At 36.4% G+C, this 7498-nt stretch overlaps 1 pseudogene; it reads left to right on the top strand.

Moving 5' to 3' along the window:
* LOC131395078 (olfactory receptor 5AR1-like) lies at window positions 1–929 on the top strand (annotated as a pseudogene).
* Window positions 930–7498: the final 6569 nt, after the last annotated feature.

Below are 7498 nucleotides of genomic sequence, written 5' to 3'. Positions count from 1 at the left end.
ATGAATAAAGAAAACTACTCAATGGTGACTAAGTTTATCATTATTGGCATCACTCAGGACCCTCAGATGCAGATCATCTTCTCCGTGGTCTTCCTCTTGGTCTACCTGATCAATGTAGTGGGGAATGTTGGTATGATTATCCTGATCATGACAGATGCTCAGCTTCACACACCCGTGTAATTTTTCCTCTGCAACCTCTCCTTTGTGGACCTGGGCTACACCTCAGCCATTGCCCCCAGGATGCTGGCTGACTTCCTAACAAAACACAAAGTTATCTCATTCTCCAGCTGTACCACCCAGTTTGCTTTCTTCGTGGGTGTTGTGGATACTGAGTGCTATGTCCTGGCTGCCATGGCCTATGACCTTTTTGTGGCCATCTGTCGACCCCTCCACTATAGCACTCTCATGTCCAAGAGTCTGCTTGGCTCTCATGATGGGCTCTTACTTGGCTGGTCTGGTGAGTTTAGTTGCCCACACTTCCCTCACCTTCAGTTTGGTTACTGTGGTTCCAATATCATCAACCACTTCTTCTGTGAAATCCCACCACTCTTGGCCCTCTCCTGCTCAGACACCTACATCAGCGAGATCTTGCTCTTTAGTCTATGTGGCTTCATTGAATTCAGCACCATCCTCATCATCTTCATCTCCTATGCCTTCATCCTCATTGCAATCATCAGAATGAGCTCAGCTGAAGGCCGCTTAAGGCTTTCTCCACCTCTGGGTCTCACCTCACCGGCGTCACACTTTTCTATGGCACAGTCATGTTTATGTACCTATGGCCAACATCTAGCTACTCCCTGGACCAAGACAAGTGGGCCTCTGTGTTCTACACGAGTATCATCCCCCTGTTGAATCCCTTGATCTACAGTTTACGGAACAAGGATGTGAAAGCTGCTTTCAAAAAACTAATAGGAAGAAAACCTCAATAATAACAAAAAATGAAAGTATGTTATCACCACAGGTAAATGATAGTGGTAGAAGGATGGTGGAAGGAGATAGGAAATGCAAATAACATTCCAATGAACACCACCCAAATTATCATCTATTTGCTGAGTGAATCTTAATTCCCAAAGAGTTTTCGATAACTCTTAACCCTATGATCTGAAGGAAATAAAAATTAATGTTTTTGAAAGACATGCTGAGCAAGTATATGTTATAAGTTATAATTGAAAGAGCAGTTGCTTTAGAATCAGGAAGATCTCTGAATCTCATTTTTACATCTCTAATCAGTGACCTTGTTGCTAGAGGCCTACCTTTTCTTTTCTTGAATTGGTTGCTGTATCCAGTCAATAAACAAAGCACTTTAAATCTCATTAAGTTCTTACAACAATTATTAGTGATAGCCATTATCCTCATTTTAAACATAATAAAAATAAAGCTCAGACAGTTAAACAAACTTGTCAAAGTTAAGTGATAGAATCAAAAAACTGATCCAAGGTTTATACTTTCCATTGTGATTAATGACATTCAAGCTTGGGACTATTTCGAAAGAAGGCCTCATCTAGGCTCTGCTATTTTCTGGCTATGTGATCTTGGGCATCTTCCTTGATCTCTGTAAGCCTCAGTTTCTTCATTTACTAAATGGGAATAACAATGTTTATATCTTAGTATTTTTCAAAGGATATGCTGTAATCTCTGTAAAGAATCTGTCAAATAAAAATACTTAATAAACATTATTTGCTTTTATTTTTCCTTCATTTATATCTTACCTATCCATAATTATGCTATCAATGTGATGCAATAAAGAGAGGAAATTAATTTTTTTCCATGTAGTTGGTGGTAGAGCATGCATATCAACTTATGATGGCAACAGAAAAATGGATAGAAGTTGAATCACCTTGGTCTCAGTCCTACTCTCGCCAATAATTCTCTCAGATAAATGCCTTAATATCTCTGTACCTCAGTCTTTTCATCAATAAAACAAGGACTATTATTTTAATTTTATTTTTTTTGGTGAGGAAGATTGACCCTGACCTAACATCTCTGCCTCTATTGTGTAAGTGGGTCACCACCATATCATGGCTTGATGAGTAGTGTAGGTCTGCTCCCAGGATCTGAACCTGCAAACCTGGGTTGCCAAAGCAGTGTGCCGAACTTAACCACTATGCCACTGGGCCAGCCCAAGGACTGTTATTTATAAGTTATCTATCCTATTAGTTTAAGTGATAAACACCTTATGTTTGAAAAGACCTGAATTCTCTTTCATACATTAAAAATTTTGTCCAGTAATAAAATCATAACAAAGGTAAATATGTCAATCACGCTCCCTATAGTAGACTGCAAAAATCACATGAGTTGGTGTTTTCTTTAATCAACAAAGAGTTGGTAATCACTGTACTACAGGCTATGAAAGGCAAAAATTGATGCAGAAGTGGCTAAGAGGGGATATATCAGAGTGAGATAAAGCTGAAATTCAATTATGCTTCCTCCTTAGATAAGCATAACCTATATAACCTCAGGTGAGATTTTTTTGAACAATGCATGCTTAAGACTTGGTGGACAATATGATTTTAAAGGAGGATAGAAAGAAAGATGGATAGATGATAGATAGATATTGATATAGATGCATTTCCTAACCTCATGCAATTTATATCCATAAGGAGATAAGATAAATGCAAATACCTTGATTCACAGGGAAAAAAAAATGAGTAAATTCCAAAAGAGAATTGCAGTCAAAGTGTTGTGGAAGCTCACACTGGGAAGATAGCACTTCATCTTGGGAGATCAAGATAATCTTTATGAAGGAGGGGGCAATTGAGTTGTTTTTGAAGCACGGCTCAGAAATTAAAGAGGCAAATGAGATAGAGAATTCCAGAAGGAGAAAATATAGTGAACAAAGGCAAAGAGGCTGGAACCATGGGCCGTGTCCATGGGCCATTATGACTGGGTGCCCGATGGAAGGGTTTGATGGTAAAGCTGGAATGTAGCTCGAGATCTGGCACCAATTTAGGGGCACATGAATTTATTGCTTGGGAGCAGAGAGTTTATCACCTGTGGATTCTAGAGAAAATTCTTCTTTGTTCCCTGAAATCCTGTCACATATCCATTAGCAGAGCAACCTTTGGAGAAACCACTGTACCATCATAGCCCATAGGCTGGTAAATCTGAATAGATTCTGGCTACTTCAAGTGGGTTTTAGATGGTGTGCTTTTCTTAATTGGGCTTGGATAAAACCCTTACATTCAACCTTACTTCCGGTCTTCTCCCAGGGGAATAATTTAAACTTAAGTCCCTGCCTTAAATCTCTGCCTTAGAGAAGATAGCTGGAATTAGGGTCTAAGATTCCTTGTCTATCCCATAGCTATCCCTCTTCCCTAACTCAGGAGCTATAAAATTGCCAAATCCTTTTCTTAGCATTCTAGTCCCTCCTCTTCTTTAAACCACCTTGCTGATATTATTCCTCCCTGCTCTCATTGTGCAACAGATTCTTTTGTAAAACTATTTCTTGAATGACCTTCACATTTTTCTACCTCCGTATCCTTCCCAATTCTCTCCTCTCTCCACTCCCTCCTTCCTTGGTAATCCTAACTCCGTGTCTCAGAATGTCCAAATTCTTCTCTTCCTTCAAGGACCAGCTTAAATACCACTCCTTGAAAAGCCCTCTCTGAGCTACTGGACTGGTTAAAAAAACACTCCTCTGAACAGCAACATCTTTTAATTTATAGCTTTCTTATGGTTGTGTGTGTGGATATTACAGTGATGCACATACGTGTGTAAATTCCTAAAAGGCAGACACTGCTTAAGATGTATCTGGGTTTCTCCCATTGCAATAGCGAGATCATCACGGACGCCTAAAGAATGCTTATGAAAAGAAAAGAGTCAGACAAAATGTTTGGTGGCTAGAATGTTTCAAACAGCTACATGCACTACAAAAATGTGCAGCCACATGAGAGACTCTGGAAGCAGCTGTGTTGGTGTCTGTGTGCTTAACTCTGCTAGAATAAATGTTAATGAGACTAACAAGCCCCTTTACCAGGCCTGGTTCTAGGAGACTGGAATAGGATCCCATAATGAAATCAACATTATGAATGGCATCCACAGATGACATCTGAAATTTTACATTGTCAGCTTTATCCCAGCCATTTCCTTCCATATCCCACCTCTCAGAAGTTCAAGTCCCATTGAACTCAAGTACACCATGAAATGTCTCACTTTGTATACTATTGCTTATCCTAGTCCTATGCTTCAAACACCACTAACTCACCTAGAAAACTCATATTTCTGTTTTAAGTCACCAAGAAATCATCACCTCATCTATAAATCATTTCTGGACTCACCTTCTGGGGTTTTCTCACCTGTCAAATGGTACCAGTAATACCTGAACATATGGTTGCAGTGAGAACGAAGGAAGATATTGTTACCATGGCCAGTTGTCCCTCTTACTCAAGGCAGATTTGTTTTTTGCCTATTGTCCTGGAGTAAGTATCAATAGTGTTACCTTTTACTCTCAACAGTGCCCAAGTTTAGATATTAAAATATATGAAAAAGCTAAGTAGTATATTTAAGCACTTTGGGGCTTAATTAGACAGCAGCTTTCCTCTGTGTTAGAGAATTACTGTATATAGAATTCAGCTATAACATTAAAACTTTTATACAGTCATGCATCACTTAACAACAGGGATACATTAAGTTGAGTTGACTGCAGTGTCATTATGCGGCTCATGACTGTACTCCTTAACATGAAGGCTTCCTTGGTAGCCTGTGAGACTTTAACGCAGTCTCATTTTTTATCCTCAAGTCCTGGGATAACTGAGCCACAAATGTTCATTGAACAAATGAATGACCGCCACCTGCTGGACTAGAGAACTACCGAAATCTAGTCCCAATTCTGGGTCTCAGAAAACCTTATGAAAATATGCATAAGATACCAAAATTCATAGGACATTATTGGCATCATATTTTAAGATGATGAAACTGGATTTTTAGAAGTTTAAATAGCATGCGAATGTGCTCTTAGTTTATAAGTAGTACAGCTGGGATTAGAACAAATTACTACTGATTCCTAGTCGAGGGTTCTATAGAATAGGGAAATGTACAACATTATAGAAAGTGAAAGGCATAATCAGAACTGAGGAAGAGGTTTGGAGAACCTCTGTAAAGGTCTAGTTTATGGCTGTATTCAGTCTGATGATTTGATTAGATTGATTAGTCAGAATTTAGACAGGATTGTATTGTAAAGCACTTGCTGAAAGACTCACATTTGCCTATGACTATGGTGAGCTGAGTCTTTGCAAGATCCAATGGGCTAGAGAAGTCACCATAATATGAATAAGTGAGGAAAAGACACAAAATAGGAGATGATATCAAAGAAGCAGTTCGCCTTTCAGATTATGCCGAAAGAGTGGTATCGATGAGGAATAATTATTTAGTATTTTACCAATTCTCATACTTACTACCTGTAATACTAAATTCTTTCTTTTTTTTTACTTTAAGAGCGAATATATCCATTAAGAAAGTTGGCAACGTGATGTATGATGGTAGTGGTTATTATATCCTCTGCACCTACAGTGATGACATTAAACCTTTCAATGTTGCATTATTGTCCTTAAAATTAACAAACCAAATCCAAAAAGTGAAAATATAAAGCCATTTCAGAACAAATTTTGACAGGTTTATGATATACAAATTTTATAATAAATATAGACTAAATCTATTGTAGAGAGGATAGAGATAGCTAGATATAGATAAATAGAGAGATTGATTAATTGGTTGATAGATACCTAAAGATTATCTAATCCAACAACTGTTCCATTTTGTAAAAAGGAATGAGGTTCATGGAAAAGTATTCTCATAATACACAATAATACTGATTAGTCAAGCACTGAAAAAATGTAGTTCATGACAGTAGTCTGTTATTAGTCATTCTCTAATTATTTTGTTTCCTCTACGCTTTACTTTTATTTAAAAATGAACAAGGCATTTGTTAGTATATTTCCTAGCTATGTTGTCTTCATGTTGCCATGATCCCAAACAAATGTAGAGAGGAAATAACTCAATAGAACATTTGATCTTGTAAAGGACCAATAATTATTGAGTGCACCATTATTTGTGTTAGTCTAAAATTTTATTATTGCTTGTTCTAGCAATGATTGTAGCATATAGTACATAGAAATATTAGTTAAATATCTTTAAGTGCTATGTTTTCCTTTTATGTCAAAAGAAGCAAATATAAAAAAGGAAGAAAATTTGGCTTCAAGAGGCTAGGCAGAACTAGGATAGGACATGGACTATTTGGATGGCATTATTTTTCTTAATTTATCTAACTCTAACTTACTGATCAAAACAAACTAGTCAAAATGAATTGATTATGTCAAGCAATTGGTCTAAATAATGACTTTTTAGAAAAACAACACGAAAATATTTATTGACACTTGTTTACATGTTTTGGCTATGTGTAGCCCCCATGAGAATTTTGTAATTTTTTTCTGCACTTTTAACTAATTCATCCGTTTATAGAGTTTGAGAGGTAAGAAGAGTTGGTAATTTTTGTGAAACAAAAAAACTTTCCATTTTATATACCTTTAGTCATTTCATGTTTCTTTCCACACATAATTTAATATTATGTTTCCAATTTATAAATAGCCAACTAAGCATGTATTTCTTATTTGCCAGTATTTGGGGGAATTTTAAATGTTACTTTTTACTTAAATAAATAGTTCAGAAGAAAGTTGGTTAGAAGTATATGTTTCTAATCCTCGTTCACATATTGAGTCAATATACAATATATGCAGTCATTTGTATATCAAGGCAAGTATACACAAGAAAACCACTACTGTTTAATGAATACGGCTATTTGGTTAGTGATTTTGCTTTTTACTTTTTAAATCAATTTTAAATCAGTGATGTCTACTTTCCCTATTCCATCAGAGATGCTTCATTTACTGATTGTATATGACCTATATATTTAAGTAGAAGAAATGGTTGCTTTTTAGTTGTTGTATATCTATGAAAGGAAAATTACATTCTTTTTATTTTATTCTAAATTGTGAAATAAAGTGAGAAAATTTTAGAAACAATTTATCTTTAATGTAATAACATGTTAATCAAAGGCCATATTTAAATTTATTAAGTATACTAATGCTAAATTACATTTTGTTATTTTCTTAATTCAAAGAATAATTATTTTTAAAGATACCATTGGTTGAAAAGCTTTAAAACCAGGAAATTTGTTTCCACAAATTTGTGATTATATATATATCCGCCTGTGTTCCACACAGCATCCAGAGAGTCCTTTAAAAACATAAGTTGTGTGATATCACCCTTCTTCATAATACTTACATTTTACCAAGAGTAAATCCCTACTTCTTACCTCAGTCAATACAGCCCTGCATCATCTGGCTGCTGCCTCCCTCCCAGCCACACCTCCCGTTGCCCTGCTTCTCACTAGTTTCCTTTATTCCCTCAAACAGAGCAAACTCTCTCATACTTCCACAGTCTTTATTCACAACCACCCTCCACCTAGAAAGTTTGTCTCCTCAATCTCACTGCTATCTCTCCT

Source organism: Diceros bicornis, chromosome 31 (assembly GCF_020826845.1).
Source record: "Diceros bicornis minor isolate mBicDic1 chromosome 31, mDicBic1.mat.cur, whole genome shotgun sequence".
NCBI lineage: Eukaryota > Metazoa > Chordata > Mammalia > Perissodactyla > Rhinocerotidae > Diceros > Diceros bicornis.
Note: the sequence above shows the minus strand (reverse complement) of the source record. Positions and strands in the feature narration are given on the sequence as shown.